The sequence below is a fragment of the Saimiri boliviensis genome, chromosome 10, assembly GCF_048565385.1.
Source record: "Saimiri boliviensis isolate mSaiBol1 chromosome 10, mSaiBol1.pri, whole genome shotgun sequence".
In the NCBI taxonomy this organism is placed as follows: domain Eukaryota; kingdom Metazoa; phylum Chordata; class Mammalia; order Primates; family Cebidae; genus Saimiri; species Saimiri boliviensis.
The window spans coordinates 72,879,691-72,901,166 of NC_133458.1; the positions used below are offsets into that span (position 1 = coordinate 72,879,691).

General features: G+C 38.4%; 2 long non-coding RNA genes across 3 annotated transcripts in view; one reads left to right on the forward strand and one right to left on the reverse strand.

Annotated features, from left to right (window-relative positions):
* The window catches only part of LOC141580092 (uncharacterized), a 70,364-nt gene that overhangs the window by 24,343 nt on the left and 24,545 nt on the right, over positions 1 to 21,476 (reverse strand). The window lies entirely within an intron of this gene.
* LOC141580093 (uncharacterized) lies at positions 10,786 to 20,708 on the forward strand. The gene is made up of 2 exons (XR_012512130.1): positions 10,786 to 14,597; positions 17,330 to 20,708. It is a non-coding gene; the product is annotated as an uncharacterized LOC141580093 (long non-coding RNA).

A 21,476-nucleotide genomic window follows, 5' to 3' on the forward strand; every position in this document is an offset into this window, starting at 1 on the left:
ACTTTATTTGAACATGGTTTGAACCTCTGGCTGCCTTCAATCGGCCAAAACGTGATTGAAACAAGATTAGGTTATAATCTTTTTACACATCTGGTTTACAGTGTTTCTCTGTATGGAGAAACCTTTAGGCTGAACCTGAAATATATAAGAAGGCAGTTTTAGGCTAAACTTGAGTCCAGTCAGAAGACAGAAACTATACCAGTCGTTTTCATTAAGAGTATTTAATATGAAGAGTTTTTAATTAGTTATTAAGAACTGATAAAGCAAAAGAGAACAATAAGGTGTCATAGAGGTGGCAATTGCAGGAAGAAGCTATCAATTCTAGAGCTGAGGGAATAAGGGGAAGAGGTTCAAATTATTAAGGTTTAAAAGCTTAGAAGTGTGCCCCAAGTAGCTGAAACTCAGACCTCCGAGGAGAGAGGCAGTGGACAGTGGGTGTCTCTTAGATGGACTGAGTATGAAGCAGCTAGTTTTGCAAATGTTGGAAACTGCAAATTTGCTTCAACTGTTGCTATTAGAACTGTCTGCCACTTCTAGAGTGAAAAGAGGCTGGAGGACACTGACAGGAACAGGAATAAGAAGCAAACAGGAAGTAACAAGGCTTTTCCTTCTCCAATCTAATAGTTTTCCTCTAGTATTCCCTATTGGCAGAGCATAAGGAAATCATCTAGTAAAGCAGGAATGTAGTTTGTAAGTCCCAAGACCAGCATCACAAAACTCAGTTAGAAGAGTGGGTTTGAAGCTTCAGGACAGCAATTCAGAGACTGGCAAAATCCATCCCTTTAGCTACTCAGCATACTTGCATCCTTCTATGTGTATTTGTTTTACAAACAACAAAAACAACTCTGTGTTTCCACCCAGAAATGCAACTATCCTTTGTACAAATGAAGATGCTCTCATCCTTTTTTCAAAATGAGGAGCCTAAAGTCACAACAATAAAAGCATCCACATCCATAAATGATTAGACTATCTATCTCTTGGCTATGATAACTATTCCCCGAATTCCGTTACAGTTCCATCTGAATATTTGGTCACCTAAACATCAAATTATAAACTTAACTGCCAACAAAATTTGTGAAAATTAATAAGGAGAAGCATATGAAGGAAAATTTACATGTATAGAGATGAACACTCACTTATACAATAAACACAAAGTACCTATATTATTTAGTCATTATTTCTTAACTAGTCCAAAGGACATAGTTTATAACTTTCCTCTTTCACTATCAATCCCTTTTCTCTTTTGTTCTCAGTCGTTAACTTCACCTTATCAAATATGTCATTGCTGGGTTTTTTTTGTTTTTGTTTTTGTTTTTTGTTTTTGTTTTTTGAGATAGAGTCTTGCTCTGTCACCCAGGCTGGAGTGCAGTGGCATGATCTTGGCTCACTGCAACCTCCACCTCCCAGGTTCAAGTAATTATTTGCCTCAGCCTCCCTAGTAGCCAGGATTACAGGCGCCTACCACCATGGCTGGCTAATTTTTTTTTATTTTTGGTAGAGACAGGGTTTCACCATCTTGGCCAGGCTGGTCTTGAACTCCTGACCTTGTGATCCAACCACCTTGGCCTCCCAAAGTGCTGAGATTACAGATGTAAGCCACCGTGCCCGGCTCATTGCTGTTGTTTTTAACCTGGTGAGATGTCTCAAATCCTCATTTTGAAGGACCTGAATCTTTAGTGGATGTTCCCTTTTGGGGTGGAGAAATTCCTGGGTTCCAAACATAGTCCTCCTGCTCTGGTATAGGCAGCAACCCCATTTCTGTTAGTAATCAGAGTCAATCATCCCAGCCAGTTGATTAACCCCATCTTTGCCTGTTAAATCAGTAGCATGAAGAACCCTAGATGGCTAGGTGGTAGCCCTGACTTATAATTCAATAGTATCCTCATGGTGTCCCCGGTAGAAACATTTTTCCCTTGGAGCCATATTTTTTAAATTGGCAAAGCTCAAAGCAAAAATTCTGCAAGAGGTTTACTAATAGTGAGGGGAATTATATGCAATTCTGTGTATTGATTCCTGGGTCCATCTATCCTGACTATGGGAGAGGCAGCACCAAATATTGGTCACTAATTCAAACTATAAACTTCATCCTGTAAAACAGAACCTCATACATTGTCTCCAAACTGGGATCATAACTGGGTCTTCACTAGGTTATTCTAGCATTCTATCAGGTCAACTGCTTCTAGGTGATTGGTGCTGGAAAATTAATGAACTCATAAGCCGATTATGCACCTTTGCTCTGAAATGAGTTCCCCAGTTACCAGCAATATTTGTATAGTAACATAATGATGAATGAGGCAATCCATAGGTTCACAAGTTGTGACACTGGCAGTGTATTATAAACAGGGAAACCCAATTCATATCCAGAATACATGTCTATTCCAATAAGAATAAATCCCTGCCTATTCCATGTAAAGAAGAGACTGATGTAATCAATTTGCTACCAGATATCTATCTAGTCCCCTGGGGAATAATGACATATCAAAGGGCTAAGCATTGATCTCTGTTGTTGATAGATTAGGCTTAACAACAGTGATATTCATGGCAGCCTTGATGAGTGGAAGTCCATGTTATTTGGCCCATGCATAGCATCTATCCCTGCCACTGTGGCTATTTCATACATAGGCTCATCAGCCACTAGGGTGGTTGGAGAAAGGAGTTGAAAGATATTCACAAACCATGTATGTTAATTTATTCACCTGATTATTGGGAATCTTCTCTGCTGTACATGTTTTTTGTTCATTTTTTTGTTTGTTTGTTTGAGACAGAGTCTGGCTCTGTCGCCCAGGCTGAAATGAACCATGGGTTCATTTCCAGGCTATTTTTTCCCACTGGCAGGAACTCAGCTGACTGCAACGTTCACCTCCCTGGTTCAAGCGAGTCTCCTGACTCAGCCTCCCTAGTCCTGGGACTACAGGTACATGCCACCATGCCTAATTTTTTGTATTTTTAGTAGAGACAGGTTTTCACTGTGTTAGCCAGGATGGCTGCCATCTCCTGACATCGTGATCTGTCTGCCTTGATCTCTCAAAATGCTGGGATTACAGGTGTGAGCCACTGCACCTGGCCTATAGATGTTTTTATTAATTTTTGTTTGTTTGTTTATAGTACAGATGAGGTCTCACTGTTGCCTGGGCTGGTCTGAGACTTCTGAGCTCAAGCAATCCTACTGTCTCAGACCCACAAAACGCTGAGATAGGCATAAGCCACCATGCCAGGCTTATATACACTTTTAATTGTAAATTGACAAATTATGATTGCATGTAGTTATGGGGTTCAAAGTGATATTGTTTATAAATATGGAATAATTAAATCAAGCTAATACATTCATTGCCCTTTAATACTTATTTTTTTGGTGAGAACATGTGAAATTAACTCAGTGATTTTTAAATGTACATTATTTTACTATACTCATTCTGCAGTCCAATATAAAGGAAAAAGATCGGATATCTAATCTATAGATTTGTTCTTTTTGACCAACTCCTAATTCCTCCCGCATCCTCCCTCTGCCTGTAACTACCATTCTATTCATTGCTTCTTTGCATTTGAGTGTTTTTATATTCTGCATATAGTGAGAACATGCAATATTCATCTGTGTCTGGCTTATTTAATTTAGCACAATGTTCTTCACTTCCATCCATGTTGCCACAAATGACAATTTTTTTTTTAACTGAATAGTACTCCATTATGTGTAATACCACATTTTCTTTATCTAATCTGCTGTTGATGGACACTTAGGCTGACTCTATAACTTTGCTGTTGTGAATATTGCTGCAGTGAAAATGGGAATGCAGACATCTCTGCAATATAATGATTTCAAATATTTTGAGGAAATATTCAGAAGTGGGATTGCTGAATTATACGGTAATTCTATTTTTATTTTTTTGAGAAACTTCTGTATAGTTTTCCATAATGGCCATACTAATTTATATCTCCACCAACGGTGTACAAGTGTTCCCTTTTCTATACATTCTTACCAATACTCATTATCTTTAATCTTTACATAGCCATTCTGAAACATGTGTGGGGATATCTCATCGTGGTTTTAATTTGCATTTCTCTAATGATTAGAAATATTCAGCATTTTTTCCATATATCTGTTGGCCATTTGTAGGTCTTTTTTGGATAAATGTCTATTCAGTTCCCTTACCTATTCTTAAATTACTACCAGACTTGCCCTTCAGGACTCATGAAGGAAATACTAAACACAGAAAGGAAAAACCAGTACCAGCCACTGCAAAAAATAACCAAATGGTAAAGACCAACAACACAATGAAGAAATTACACCAACAAAAGGACAAAACAACCAACCAGTAACAAAATGGCAGGATCAAATTCACACCTAACAATATTAACATTAAATGTAAATGGACTAAATGACCCAATCAAAAGATACAGACTGGTAAATTGGATAAAAAGCCAAGAACCATCGGTATGCTGTATTCAGGAGACCCATCTCATGTGCAAAGATACACATAGACTCAAAATTAAGGGATGGAAGAAGATCTGCCAAGCAAATGGAGAACAACAACAACAAAAAAAAAAGCAGGGGAGGCAATCCTGGTCTCTGATAAAACGGACTTTAAACCAACAAAAATCAAAAGAGACAAGGGCATTACATAATGGTAAAAGAATCAATACAACAAGAAGAGCTAACTATTCTAAATATAAATGTACCCAATACAGGAGCACCCAGATACATAAAGCAAGTCCTTAAAGACCTACATAGAGGCTTAAACTCCTGCACAATAATAGTGGGAGACTTTAATACTCCACTGGCAATATTAGATCAATTAGACAAAATCAACAAGGAAATCCACAACTTGAATGCAGATCTGGACCAAACAAAATTAATAGACATTTACAGAACTCTCAACCCCAAATCCACAGAATATACATTCTTCTCAGCACCACATTGCACTTACTCTAAAATCAACCACATAATTGGAAGTAAATCATTCCTCAGCAAATGCAGAAGAATGGAAATCATGACAAACAGTCTCTCAGATCACAGTGCAATCAAATTAGAACTCAGAATTCAGAAACTAACTCAGAACTGCACTTCATGGAAACTGAACAAATGGCTCCTGAATATCAACTAGATAAACAATGAAATGAAGGGAAAAATAAAACTGTTCTTTGAAACCAACAAGAAGACACAATGTACCAGAATCTCTGGGACACATTTAAAACAGTGTCTAGAGAGAAATTCACAGCAGTAAATGTCCAAATGAGGAGCAAGGAAAATTCTAAAATCATCACCCTATCATCAAAATTGAAAGAAATAGATGAGCAAGATCAAAACAACTCAAAAGCTAGTAGAAGACAAGAAATAACTAAGATCAGAGAACTGAAGGAGACAGAGACACAAAAAACCTTCAAAAAAATCAACGAATCAAGGAGCTGGTTTTTTGAAAAGATCAACAAAATAGATAGACCACTATCCAGACTAATAAAAAATAAAAGAGAGAAGAATCAAATAGATGCAATAAAAAATGATAGAGGGGACATCACCACCAATTCCACAGAAATACAAACTACCATCAGAGATGACTACAAACGACTTTATGCTCACAAACCAGTAATTCTGGAAGAAATGGATAAATTCCTGGACACTTGCACTCTTCCCAAGACTAAACCAGGAAGAAGTTGAAACTCTGAATAGACCGATAACAAGGGCTAAGGTTGAGGAAGCAATTAATAGCCTACCAACCAAAAAAAGTCAGGTCCAGATGGGTTTACAGCTGAATTCTACCAGATGTACAAAGAGGAGCTAGTACCATTCCTTCTGAAACTATTCCAAACAATCCAAAAAGAGAGAATCCTCCCCAACTCAGTTTATGAGACCAGCATCATCCTGATAGCAAAACTGGGCAGAGATTCCACTAAAGAAAACTTCAGGCCAATAACCATGATGAACATAGATGCAAAAAATCTTCAATAAAATACTTGCAAACCGAATACAACAGCAAACCAAAAAGCTTATCCATCACAATCAAGTAGGCTTCACCCTGGGGATGCAAGGCTGGTTCAACATACACAAATCTATAAATGTAATCCATCACATAAACAGAACCAAAGACAAAAACCACATGATTATCTCGATAGATGCAGAGAAGACCTCTAACAAAATTCAACAGCCCTTTATGCTAAAAACCCTCAATATACTAGGTATAAATGAAACATATCACAAAATAAAAAAAGATCTTTATAACAAACCCAATGTCATACTGAACAGGCAAAAACTGGAAGCATTCCCTTTGAAATCTGGCAGAAGACAAGGATGCCTTCTCTCATCACTCCTATTCAGTATAGTATTGGAAGTTCTAGCCAGAGCAATCAGGCAAGAAAAAGAAATAAAGAATAGTTAATTAGGAAAAGAGGAAGTCAAATTGTCTCTATTTGCAGATGACATGATTGTATATTTAAAAAAATCCCATCATCTCAGCCCCAAATCTCCTGAAACTGATAAGCAACTTCAGCAAAGTGTCAGGATACAATATCAATGTACAGAAATCACAAGCATTCCTATACATCAATAACAGAGAGCCAAATCAAAAGTGAACTCCCATTCATAATTGCTACAAAGAGAATAAAATACCTTGAAAAACAACTAAAAAAGGAGGTAAAGTACTTCTTTAAGGAGAACTACAAACCACTGCTCAAGGAAATAAGAGAGGACACCAACAAATGGGAAAAAATTCCATGCTCATAGTTAGGAAGAATCAATATTGTGAAAATGGCCACACTGTCCAAAGTAATTTATAGATTCAATGCTGTCCCCATCAAGCTACTAATGACCTTCTTAACAGAACTGGAGAACACCACTTCAAACTTCACATGGAACCAAAAGAGCCCACATAGCCAAAACAATCCTAAGCAAAAAGAACAAGGCTGAAGGCATCACACTGCCTGACTTCAAATTATACTACAAGGCTACAGAAATCAAAGCAGCATGGTACTGGTACCAAAACAGAGACATCAATGAAACAGAACAGAGGCCCCAGAAAATGCCACACATCTACAACCATCTAATCTTTGACAAACCTGACAAAAACAAGCTATGGGGAAAGGAGACCCTGTTTAATAAATAGTGTTGGGAAAACTGGCTAGCAATGTGCAAAAAGCAGAAACTGGACCCCTTCCTGACACCTTACACTAAAATTAACTCCAGATGGATTAAAGATCTAAATATAAGACCAAATACCATAAAAACCCTAGAAGAAAACCTAGGCAAAACCATTCAGGACATAGGCATAGGCAAGGACTTCATGACTATAACAACAAACAATGGCAACAAAAGCCAAAATAGACAAATGGAATCAAATTAAACTCCAGAGCTTCTGTACAACAAAAGAAACAATCATTAGAGCAAACCAGCGACCAACAGAATGGGAAAAAATTTTTGCCATCTATCCATCTGACAAAGGGCTAATATCCAGAATCTACAAAGAACTAAAACAGATTTACAAGAAAAACAAACAAACAAATAAACCTATTCAAAAGTGGGCAAAGGATATGAACAGACTCTTTACAAAAGAAGACATATATGAGGCCAAAAAACATATGAAAAAATGCTCACCATCACTGGTCATTAGAGAAATGCAAATCAAAACCACATTGAGATACCATCTCAGTCAAGCCAATTAGAATGGCGATCATCAAAAAATCAGCAGACAACAGACACTGGAGAGAATGTGGAGAAATAGGAACACTTTTACACTGTTGGTGAGAGTGTAAATTAGTTCAACCATTGTGGAAGACAGTGTGGCTATTTCTCAAGGACCTAGAAATAGAATTATCGTTCGACCCAGCAATCCCATTACTGAGTATATACCCAAAGAATTAGAAATAATTCTATTATAAAGACACATGCACATGTATGTTCATTGTGGAACTGTTTATAGTAGCAAAGACTTGGAACCAACCCAAATGTCCATTAACAATAGACTGGATAAAGAAAGTGTGGCACATATACACCATGGAATACTATGCAGCCATAAAATGTGACGCATTCATGTCCTTTGTAGGACATGGATGAATCTGGAAACCACCATTCTCGGCAAACTGATGCAACAACAGAAAACCAAACACTGAATGTTCCCACTCATAGGTGGGTGTTGAACAATGAGAACATGTGGACACAGGGAGGGACACACTGTGGTCAGTTGTTGGGGGGCTAGGGGAGGAACAATGTGAGGTGGGGAGGGATAATGTGGGGAGAAATACCAGATATAGGTGGTGGGGGGATGAAGGCAGCCAACCACCTTGCCATGTCTGTACCTGTGCAACGATCCTGCATGATCTGCACATGTACCCAAGAACCTAAAGTACAATAAAAAAATTTTTTTTTGAGGATTTTTACATGGATGTGGATCAAAGATATTGGCATTTAGTTTTTTTGAATGTATTGGTTTGTTTGCTTGTAGTGTCCTTCTCTGGCTTTGTTATCAGGGTAATGCTGGCTTCATGAAGAGTTTGGAAATATTCCTGCCTCTTCAGTTTTTTGCAAGAATTTATAAAGGGTTGTTATCAGTTCTTTAAGTGTCTGGTAGGATTCAGCAGTAAAGCAATCAGGTCCTGGGATTTTCTATGATGGAAGACTTTTAATTACGGATTCAATCTGCTCTCATTATTGGTCTGTTTATATTTTTTATTTCTTCCTGTTTCATTCCTGGTGTAGTGTATGTGTCTAGAAATTTATTCATTTTCTGAGTTATCCAATTTATTAGCATGTAACTATTTATAATAGTCTCTTATGATCCTTTTTGTTTTGTGTTATTAGTTGTAATGCCTTTCAGTTCTAATTTTGAATTCTCACTTTTTCTTAATTGTCTTTTCAAAAAAATTTATTTTCACTGATATTTTGTATTATTCTTCCAGTCTCTCTTTTATTTATGTTCTAATCTCTTTACTTGTTTCTTTCTGCTGACATTGGGCTTAGTTCTTTTTTATTTCCTTGAGGCATAACATCGTTTTTGATATCTTTTTCTATGTATTTATTGCTATGAATTTTTTGCTTAGCACTGCTTTTTCTCATCCCCTAAGTTTTAGTATGTTGTGTTTCTATTTTTGTCTCACGATATTTTTAAATTTTCTTTAAATTTCCTTATTGACCCATTAGTTCTTTGAGAGCATGTTGTTTAATTTCCACGTATCTGTGAATTTCTTGAAATTCCTCCTGTTACTGATTTCTAGTTTCTTACCATTGTTGCCAGAAAAGGTGCTTGACATTATTTTAACCTTCTTAAATTTGCTAAGGCTTGTCATTTGGCTTAACATATGATCTATCCTGGAGAATGTTCCATGTGCAGTTGAGAAGAATGTTTATTCTGTTGTTGTTGAAAGGAATGTTCTGTATATCACTGCTAGGTTCATTTGGTCTAAAGCATTTTTCAAGTCCAGTGTTTCTTTATTAATTTTCTGTTTGGATATGTCTATTATTGAAGTCCCTTACTATTATTATGCTATAATGTCTCTCTCACTTCAGATCCTTTAATATTTTCTTTACATATTTAGGTGTTCTGATATTGCATATATCTTCCTGATGAATTGACCCCTTGTAGAATGTTGCCTTTATCTTTTTAAGGTTTTTGATTTAAAGTCTAGTTTGTCTGATAAGTATAGCTACCTCTGTCCTTTTCTGGTTGATATTTGCATAAAATAGTTTTTCATCTCTTTACTTTCAGTCTGTGTGTGTCCTTAAAACTGATATGAATTTCTCGAATGCAGCATATAGTTGGGTGTTGTTTATCCATCCAGTCATTATATGACTTTTTATTGGATAATTTTATCTATTTACATCCAAGATAGTTATTGATAGGTAAGGACTTATTACTGCCATTTTGTTAATTGTTTTCTGGTTGTTTTGTAGACAGTTTTTTTTTCCCTGTCTTTCTGACTTTGTAGTGTGATTTTGTTTTTGGAGTGGCATGCTTTAAATCCTTTATATTTTTGTTTTGTGCATAGATTTTTGCTTTGTGGTTTACATGCTTTGGATACTTTTTGATAAGCCATCAGTTGAAATACCAATATTTTCACACTGTGCCCATTCTGAGAGGTCTACCCTCATATCTCTTTTCCAGACCTTGCTGTCACCAATCTTTTAATCTTGTTCTTTCCAAGTCCCTGATCATCAGGCCCAAGTGTTAACAAGTCCCCAGAAATCAATATAGATACATTTTTTGTCTACATTCTGATGCAAAGTGATCAATCAAATGAACTGCTTGAAGTTCTGCCCATTGGGATAAATTTCTATTACTACTGCCCTTCATTACCAATCCCAAGAGGGATTATAATGCTACAGCCATTCACTTCTGGTAGGTACTAGTATACTGGGTAGAAACATCTATAAACCAGAACTGAGTTTTTTTTTTTTTTAATTGCATTTTAGGTTTTGGGGTACATGTGAAGAACATGCAAGATTATTGCATAGGTACACACATGGCAGTGTGGTTTGCTGCCTTCCGTCCCCTCACCTGTATCTGTCATTTCTCCCCATGCTATCTCTTCCCACCTCCCCACTCCCTGTCCCTCCCCCATTTCCCTCCAATGGACCCCAGTGTGTAGTGCTCCCCTCCCTGTGTCCATGTGCTCTCATTGTTCAACACCCACCTATGAGTGAGAACATGTGGTGTTTGATTTTCTGCTCTTGTGTCAGTTTGCTGAGAATGATGGTTTCCAGGTTCATCCATGTCCCTACAAAGGACGTGAACTCATCGTTTTTGATGGCTGCGTAATATTCCATGGTGTATATATACCACATTTTCCCTAGCCAGTCTATCATCATTGGGCATTTGGGTTGGTTCCAGGTCTTTGCTATTGTAAACAGTGGTGCAATGAACATTCGTGTGCATGTGTCCTTATAGTAGAATGATTTATAATCCTTTGGATATATACCCAGTAATGGGATTGCTGGGTCAAATGGGATTTCTATTTTTAGGTCATTAAGGAATCGCCACACTGTCTTCCACAGTGGTTGAATTAATTTACATTCCCACCAACAGCGTAAAAGTGTTCCTATTTCTCCACATCCTCTCCAGCATCTGTTGTTTCCAGATTTTTTAATGATCGCCATTCTAACTGGTATGAGATAGTATCTCAATGTAGTTTTGATTTGCATTTCTCTAATGATCAGTGATGATGAGCATTTTTTCATATGTTTATTGGCCTCATGTATGTCTTCTTTTGTAAAGTATCTGTTCATATCCTTTGCCCATTTTTGAATGGGCTTGTTTTTTTCTTGTAGATCTGTTCATATGGAACCAAAAGAGAGCCCGCGTAGCCAAGTTAATTCTAAGCAAAAAGAACAAAGCAGGAGGCATCACACTACCGGACTTCAAACTATACTACAAGGCTACAGTAATCAAAACAGCATGGTACTGGTACCAAAACAGATATAGACCAATGGAACAGAACAGAGGCCTCAGAGGAAATACAACATACCCACAACCATCTGATCTTCGACAAACCTGACAAAAACAAGCAATGGGGAAAGGATTCCCTGTTTAATAAATGGTGTTGCGAAAACTGGCTAGCCATGTGCAGAAAGCAGAAACAGGACCTCTTCCTGACACCTTACACCAAAATTAACTCCAGATGGATTAAAGACTTAAATATCAGACCTAATGCCATAAAAACCCTAGAAGAAAATCTAGGCAAAACCATTCAGGACACAGGCGTAGGCAAGGACTTCATGACCAAAATGCCAAAAGCAATGGCAACAAAAGCCAAAATAGACAAATGGGACCTAATCAAACTCCACAGCTTCTGCACGGCAAAAGAAACAGTCAGTAGAGTGAATCGGCAACCAACAGAATGGGAAAAAAATTTTGCAGTCTACCCATCTGACAAGGGGCTGATATCCAGAATTTACAAAGAACTAAAACAGTACTGAGTTTTTTCCTTCTCAGTCATAGGAACTTCCATGGGGCCATATGTGTGGATTGAGGAAAAAAGGAGGAATGCGATAGAAATAAGTGTCAAAAAATCTGGGCCATCTAGTTATAGAACTTGAAGATAGATTGCTGCTGTTTATCCTTAAATTATGGCTCAGCAAATCAGATAACACCCAGTTTTTATAGATACTCCAGGTTGCCTGCTCATTTGATATAGTTAGCTTTTTGTCTATATCATTGCATCACAGAGAGAAAAGATTGTTTCTCAAAGTGAGGACAGTTATCTGCTGAAGAGAGTGTGATTTTTCTTCAACCCTAGAAGGCTATGCTATGATTTTTCTTACTTTGTCTGTCAGAGACTCCATACATCATTCCTATTTGCCACAGACATTTTATGTCTTGTTGGATATGCTCATCCTAAGTCCCAAGTGGAAGAGCTGCTTACGCTGCAATCTTGACTTTCTGCAGAGCCTTTTATTGCTTTGAACCACTCAAAGGTGGCACCCTTATGGGATACCTTAAAGAAACACTTGGGGCAAAATAAATTTAATAAGAGTTTATTTGAGCAAAGAATGATTCATGAGTCTGGCAGAACTCAGGCGAGATTCAGGGTGCGCCACCGCAGCAGCATGGGCAGTGAGCTTTTATGTGGAGGGAAAGCAAAGACATAGATTGGTTTCACATGGAAAGACTCTCATTGGAGATTCATTGGCAGTTTCTGATTGGCAAAGTCTCTTGTTTCTTTTTACTGTTTACATTGGACTTTGGTCTGCTTATCTGTTTTCTGGCCCTTGCTTGCTTTTTGACCTTAAATATTGCCTGCTAAGCAGTCTTTCCTGTCGTCCTAAGCCTGGGTTAGGTGTCCCTTCCTTGTGGTCCCACAGCCCACCTGACTTATTCTTATCACAGCATTTAGCATATTATGTTGAAATTGCTTGGTAAATTGTCTATATCAGTGTGTCTTAACCCTTTATCACCCGTCTGAGTCTTTTTAGACATTTTGTTTCTAATCACCACTCCCCTCCTCCTTGAAAATGTAATGACCTGTATATGCTATATGTTTATGTACTGCATGTTATATATCTTTTATGTTTTAAAAAATGATATTCTTCCACTTCTACCGAGAACCAACTTTCACCCCCTCTGTGGGTGATAGCACTTTCCCCCTTTCCTATGCCCCTTTTTGGGAATGCCTGCTTGGTCTATAAGCACTCCCAGGGCATTCGCTATGTCTTGTTCTTTGTTAAATTACCAGAGCTTAGCATGGTACTTATCTAGTAAAGACTCAATAAATATTTGTAGCAAATGAGTTAGTAAATGAATGAATCAACCGTTAAAGGAGACCGAAGATCACAGATGAAAGCAGATTAGTTTTCTATTACTTTTTACCTTTGATTCCCCCTACAGAATTTGCTAGCCTATGATTTTTATTCATTTAATTTTTTACACACATTTTTCGGCTAAACTTTTTAAAGGCCAGGACCATTCCTCATCCATTTGTCAACTCCTTAGAGAAACAAAGTACAGTGCTTTGTACACATAAGGTATTCAATGAATATTTGTTGAAGTATTTCAAGTGACTAAGTTAAGAATTTCCAGGAAACTACCAGTTTTCAATTAAACCCTAAGGATGGGGTCAAAAAAGAAATGTGATTGCACTGAGAATTTGCTTCAAGGACTGTAAGAGACTTTTCTACAAACCACTGCCTGTTTTTTTTCTTCTTCTATGCTCTTAGTATTATTTATATGTATCTACTAGTATTATTTATATTTCTCAGATAGACTGAGAAATCCCCTAAGGCAAGAATTAGTTTTTACCCAGTCTTGTATTTCCTGTACCACACATTGTATCAGACATTAAAGGAAGTAGTAAAGTAGTAGAGGCATATTCATATTTGAGTTATCCGATTGCCTTTGACCAGTTGTGTTCTTTGGCAAATTACTTAAATAATTGGTCTCTGTTTTTATCATATGACAAATGGAAATAATATTAACTATCTCAAAGGAGTAGACATCCCACTCCTTAAGTGTAGTGTACATCCATACTCCTGGGTTTCTGGTCTATGCTAGACTAGGATAATAAAAGGGGACCTTCAGTAATACAGAGCAGAGTATACATTCTGTTAGGAAATGCAATTGATTATACTGAAAGGGGACAATCTTAGAATTAAAAATGTTTATGTATAAATGCTTTATCATCAAACAGACCCATAGAAGACTGATTTCTTCCTGAGTTTGATTTTCCTACATTTAGAATGTCAGGATTTGGCTCAAGCTTTTTTCTTTTTATTATCCCCCATCTTTTGTTTATGTTAATCTTCTCTCATCAAGCAAACAGGGGAGTCACTCACAGTTCCCTCCCCATTCCTATTTTTTTTCTGTATTTTGTTTAGCCCATTTCTTGCTGCTTAGAGGGCCCTTATCACCCACCTAAGGAATCTTTTTAAACAATTAGACAAAATGTCTAAAAATTTGTTTCTAAATTTTAGACAATTTAGAGGACCCTTCACCTGATCCCATTTCCCTACTCAGTAACTGACCCCCAACCTCTAACTGCTACTCTTACCCCATTCCAGCCTGGCCAAGAGGCAAAGGAGAGAGCTCAGAATGACCAGCTCTGGGGAAACAGAGCCAGAAAAGAAGTGGAACCCTAGGGGAAGAAATAAGAAATTAAAAGATGAAATAAGAAATTAAAAGAAAAAGGTAGGATTTATGTTTGCTCATATAAAAACTCCGTATGGACTGACACATGTTAAGAGAAACAAACTTTTTTCTTCTTTCTTGGACTCTGTGAATAAGGTTAACTCTCAGATACTAAGGTTTGTTGTTTATTTGTTTGTAGTAGATTCTTCCTGCTCTTACATATGTTAAGGGCATAGGGTGATGAATACTAAATGAGATAAAATCAGTTAGGAATTGTGGACAGTTTTAAAAAAATAAGTAGGCATTTATTTTTATCTTTTATAACAGGAAAAGGAGAAGTGGGTGGTAAAGACCTGGGATGACTGCTTCATGTGGTCATTAGAGTCCCAGGCTGACTGCGGCTTACTTATGCTAACATGATGCCATGGAAGAAAGTCCATTACATAGTCATGTTTCAGGCAACAAAAACAAGGGTGGATCAGGGACCAAATCTACATTTCTTCTAAGGAGTTTTCACAGAAGCCTCATATCCAACTGCTCATGGCCAGATCTGAGCCACACACCCATATCCACAAAGGAGGCTGAGAAATACAGTCTTTTAGCTGAATTCACTGTCATTTCTAATATAAAAAGGGTTAAGTCCTGGGTTCTGTTAAATGGGAAGTAACTGTCTGTCTCTGTACATTAATGCATTGAGCCAGACACAGGTGAGTACCCAGTTATAATAACTATTACTGGGTACTTAAGGCTTATTGAATAAATGAGCAAATGGATGGAAACATTTCCACACATGCATCAGAATTAGAAATAGCTGGTAGTTCCTTATTTCTTTTGAAAGCTTATGGGCCACTCTATTTGAATCCTAGGAAGACATAAAGGAGGCAGCTGCACACTGAAAAGCAGCCTTGCTACTTACTGCAGTATTGTATGTCTCTGAGGGCAGGCAGAGCAGTAGAATGAAAGACTTAGGACTATTCTAGTCACTATTCTTTGTCTAATTTTTTTTCCTGCTTTACCCATGTAATAATAATCTCTTTTTAAGCAAATATGTCCACTGAGTTTCAGTTCTGTCTCAATTTCTGGTTCCTCTGCTACTTTGTTCAAACAATTTTTCCCCTATTTAGAAAGCCTTCTGCCTTCCTTCTCTCCTCTCCAATGATGCCTCTTCATTTTTAGGGACCTGTCTCCATGCTGATCTGTATCTCCTTCCCTGGAATTTTCTAACACTGTCAAACATTGAAAAATACTTAAATTCTTATACATTAGCTTCTTGTGTGTCTTTCTTTTTGTAATTTTTACAATGTCTCAATACCTATCAGATAGTCCATAAACATATTTTGGCCAATTATACCATTGACTATTAAAGCCTAAGCCTTGTTAATGTGATAAGTGATGGCCAATGAGAGTCAGGCTGAAGCATTTTCACTTTGGCAAGACTCATGGGGACTGCTTCATGGCACTGGTTTTCTTCCCTCTTCAATTGTGTAAGGCAGGCTCTTGTGAAACAGTTTTTTTCCTTAAAGCTTCCTTGTTTTTTACTGTTTTAATGTTCATGAGGCCAGAGAGGTCTCCCAAATTATCCAAATGTCTCACGGCAATGGGGTCCCAAGAAAGAGCTAACCATGGGCCTCCATTTCCTATCTTCTTCCAGTGGTTGTCTGACTGCCTGATTGAAAACCTCAGGTGGATGATCAAAGAATTGTAAACAAGTTGTAGGAAGTTTTGTAGGGATTTCGGCTTTCAGGCAAAAGCCTGTAAAAACGAGTTGTGAACCTTACAATGTATAGGTGGACAGCTAGAATTCACACCTGGGTTTTACATAGGAGTTAAAGCCAAACTCAAGTAAAATGCTCAGGACAATCCCCTCAAAGCAATAGACAAAAAGTTCTAATTTTATTGACCAGGGTTCTTAATGCAGAAAGAGAGTCCCCTCTACCTAATAGAAAGACACATATTTAAGTGAATTTCTTGGCCTACAGAATCTACATAGTCAGAAACAAAGAATCAGGAAATGTATCCCACTATACCTGAGTTGGTTATAATGGAAAAAAAGAAAAAATCCCTGCTGCCATAGCTTGCTGCTTCTTTTTATGATGCTAGAGATTTGACAATAGAAAGACACTGGAATTGCCCGAGAAAAAACAAGTACTTTTGTCATGCCCATTAGAAGATCTGATGGCTTTTCCTATGGGTTTCATCACCTGGGCACCTCGTGCTCACTTCTGCCTGGAAGACTGATGCAGGTGGATCTGCTTGGCAGACCCTATATGCATGGTCACTAGAGTGGGTTCCTAGTTTGGATTGTTAGTCAAACTTTCAAGCACAACCTTACTCACCATAACATTTAACTGGCTCTTAGAAAGGATACAGAAGAAACAGTATCCAGAGCAATAGCATTTCAGAAGCCTTGGGTGCATCTTCTGATGTCCCCAAGCACATACATCAGGGCATGTTTTGTTCAGAACAAATGACAAGCTGAAGTGAATGTAGATCACATCAGCACAGGAAAGTCATGGGGTTTAGGATCCCTGAAGCCTGGAGTCTTTTCTAATCCTCAGCATCCCTAAGGCTGCATGCCATGCTTCCATTCTTTAGTGCAGCTATAGTCCGTAAATTACAGGTTACACAATGAACAATCTTGACAACTAGGTAGAGTACTTAGGAACATCTTAGAAAGGGTTATTTAGCCACAGTGGATGTGTCAAGAAGTTCGACTAAAGATCAAACTATGTTCAAGCATCCCTGAGACTCTAAGAGTGACAGTCCAGCTGCTAATCCTTATCTTTCCCCAGGTCATGTGTGGAATTCTGGCTGAAAGGGAGTCTGGGAATTTGCAGTTTTCAGTTTTTCTGACATCAGTAGTCCAGTAAATCAAAGAAGGAGCTTAGAAAACATGTTGTGTGGACCAAAACACAGACCAGTTAAAGGTGAAAACAGGTAATCTAAAAATTCTCCATTCTGGGTGTCTGGTGATAGGCCACTAAAACTATCTGCCCTAAGTTGTGACTGAACAAATTACCTGCTCACTTTGGTTTTCAGCTTCCTTAGCTGCCCCAAGAGAGATTTGGACTGTATTGCTTTAGCAGTTTGTTCAACTGTAACATTATATTATTCCGTAGTTTGGGGGCAAATCTATTCTAAACCGCTTAGCTTCAGCACCACAGAAGACACATGGCCAGATAGGCTATAACTGATGTATTTGAATTCAAATACCATGCCATGTCAGACCTTAGCTCTTACCTCTGTGCTATTTTCAGATTTGTGAAATATTTTACTCAATCTTATTCTAATGTGACTTGTATAGAAGTCAGTTGGCTTTGATTCACATAATATTCAATTTTACGAGCTTTAACTCTAAGCATATTTTATATTCTTTGGGGCACAATTTCTGGAAAAAAAAATTTTAATTAGGAAAATAGCATGTAGAAAGTAAAAAGTTCTTCTTCAATGTTTCCCTTCTTGTTAAAGAATAATAATGAATGCTAGAAATAATAGTTGATTTTAAAGACTTTCTTCAAAGCTTTCTTGCTTTTTGCTAGTAACTCTTTGTTAAGCCTTGTTCTATGTAGCCGTTAGATGTAAAGCAGTAAGTACATTCTATGTCCTTGTACTTTAACCAAGACATTTGTGCTAGACATGCTCACAAGCAAATAGTACATTCTATGTCCTTGTATGCTGCATGGTCACTAAAGTGACCAAGATATTTATGTTACTACTTTTCTAAGTCCTTCTGCAAGCAACTTCCTCTCCCCCCTTTCTTATTTGGACTTCCTCTTTTCCCTTGTTCTCCACTGCCTTAACCTATTTAGAAAAGTTTTTAAGCTGTTAGCCAATCAGGTTTTAGTTTAGATCATGAGGTCTGGCTCCAATCAATGGAGATCAACACACCAATAAGGACCCTATGTGTAAGGAATAAATATGCCTGCCTTTCCTTTCTTCATTGCACTCTAATGGCAAGATGGCTAATTAGCTGTACCTTTTCTGCAGAAGGTAAAATTGTCTTGCTGAGAAAACTTTTTGTCTGAATGCTAATTTGTCCTTGCAGTACCTAGAACAAGCATTCTGTCTCTAACAAATGGTGGCTTGTACAGGGACCCATTCCCTATTGGGGGCAGTCTCTGGTTCTCTCTCATGAGGAGGTGCAACCCACTGCCTCATGGTGGCCTCAGGAGTAAGAAACCAGGACCCACCTGGTGAGAAGAATAAACCCAGACTCTCAGCAATGTGGGAAAGAAAAAAAAAGTTAGGGGGCTTGGAGTGCTGGCAACCAGGCAACTCTGTCCACAGACCAAGGTAGGAAATGTCACAAAGCGGTGACAAAGTACTTCCTTGGTGGTCAAAATTCTGGGGGTTGAGTGAATGTGGGTGTGCATTTGTAAGTGTGGTCTTCTTCGTGAGTTTAGAGGCCAGAAAGGGTGAAATGAATGCATTTGCAAGATCTGTGATACTTTCATACAGCCTAGAGGCTGGAGAGGTTCAGACAAAAGAAAAGGAATGAGAAAAGTCTCCAGAAGGGAGGGGGATAGTTAGAATCCTCCCCAGGGAAAAGAAAGGCAAGCCTTTGGAAAATAGGATAGGCAAAAAATCTCTAGGTTGAGAGGCTAAGTCTAACCAGTACCCAGTATGGAAATATTTCTAAAAACAGGGATAGGAAAGAGAAGCCATGAGGGTGGTGAAGTATTCCTTGGTCAGGACCAAGGAAAGAGAACCCGGCAGGAGCACAGGGTGAGAGTGAGCTAGAGGCTTCAGGAGGCAAGGTTAGTAGGGAAACGGCACTGAGGCTGCCGTCTCCACCTCTGCCTCTGCTGCCTGGGACTAGGGGGTAGGGGATGAACAAGCCCTGATGCCGATGCCTGGGGAGATGGAAGGGTGAGGGGCCCACCAAGAGTGAGTGCATGGAGGAAGCTGAGGCAGTGACAGCTAAGGCAACTACAGAGGAGCCCCAACAATGGCCCTGAGGGGCCATGGCAGCCCCTGCAGGGACCACTAGCAGTCGCATGCTGAGGGGAGGTTGGGACCAAGGCTGGGCCACTGCTGCTGTGTCCCACTGGAGGAAGGCCAAGTATCCCTGCAGGTGGAGGAGCAACTATAGTACCAGGCCTTCTGATGTCCCAGGCAGCAGCCCCAGACCGAGAAGTCCTCATCTCCAGTTCAGCATATGACTCCTATGCCTAGAAAAAGTAACCACTGATAAGGATTCATAGGACAGAAAGAGGAATGGACTAAGTGTAAGGGAGAGAGGGAACAGGGTATGACAGAGAGAGAGAGAGAGAGAGAGAGAGAGAGAGAGAGAATATGAAAGAGTATAAATGGGATAGAAACTTAAGGAAGAGACCCTGTGATTGAAAGATAGAAGGAAGTAATGAGTGAAGCAGAGAGAGACATAGAAAGTGAGACTAAGGAAAGAGAGTGTAAAACAAAGAGGGTGAGAGAGAAAGGAAGAGAGAGAGAGAAAGACAAGAAAACAGGAGAGGCAGAGAAAGAAGGAAAGACAGAAAGTTGAGGCATGTTGAAGATCATCTGTGAAAGTTGTGAAAAAAAGTTATAAGAAGGAATTTATGCAAAAAATGTTGTATAAAAGTAATTAGGCCTTCTAAATGTAAAACTGAAAGAAAGTTTATGTACAAGGTGTCTAAGGAAAGTAAATTATACTTTTGAGAAAAGTATTTTATAAGGAGGCATAAAAATGTGGATTTTTACCTACATTAAAAATTAAAAAAAAAAAACTGTTTTGAAGGTTTAAGCAAGTTTTGAAATGCTAATTGTAAAGGAAATTCTGCGTGTGAACATACTGGCTACAGTTAAAGGGCTATCATCTAGTTTTTCTGTAAACTGGACATTAAAATAAAAGCACAATAGGTTTTTCTTAAAGCACTAATCTGCTCTTTAACAAAGATTATAACAAGTCTCTTAGCATAGGCACCACCCCTAAAATGTCCAGTACACCAGCACCAGCCTAGGGATCATGTCCTCATCAAAGGATGGAAAGAAGGAAAACTCGAGTCAGCCCGGGCAGAACCCTACCTTGTGCTGCTAACCACTGAGACTGTCATTTGCACAGCAGAAAAGTGATGGACACATCACACCCAAGTCAAGAAAATACCATCACTGTTGGAATCATAGGCCATTGTTCCAGGATCAAGCCCTACCAAATTAAAACTAAGAAAAACTTAGCCTATCTATCTTTGCTTCCCTTTAACTATTCCTCATCTTATTAATGTAATTAGATCTAACTCACCTCAAGTTGTTACTTCTGATGCCTATTTAGTTATACCTTGTAGAGATTTACATAACAAAAGACAGCTTACTACTTCAGAAAAATATCTACCCCTCTTGGACTTTCTCAGATTGGGAAGATGTAATGAGTTCCTGTAAGGATATTAATAATCCAGAGAATAGTAGCTGTATTAATTGGTGGGAATTGGACTTGTCTCTCTAAAACAGAATCTCTATGTTTTGCTTAGTCTGATGTCCCATAGAACACTAAGGGTTTAAGATGGACTGCTTCCATATGTCTTTGTCAGTCCTTAAAACCATATATTCATTTCATTAAAGGAATTACTCCTTCTAGCTGTCAATATAACCAATGCAATCCTATACAGTGTACTATTGTTACTGCAACATCTGAAAACTCTTCCCCTTCATTAAGTCATATTTATAGTATGGGAGCTGACATGCGGGAAAGGATCCTAAAGGAATTCTTTTTTTTTTTTTTTTGAGACGGAGTTTCGCTCTTGTTACCCAGGCTGGAGTGCAATGGCGCGATCTCGGCTCACCGCAACCTCCGCCTCCTGGGTTCAAGCAATTCTCCTGCCTCAGCCTCCTGAGTAGCTGGGATTACAGGCACGTGCCACCATGCCCAGCTAATTTTTTGTATCTTTAGTAGAGACAGGGTTTCACCTTGTTGACCAGGATGGTCTCGATCACTCGACCTTGTGA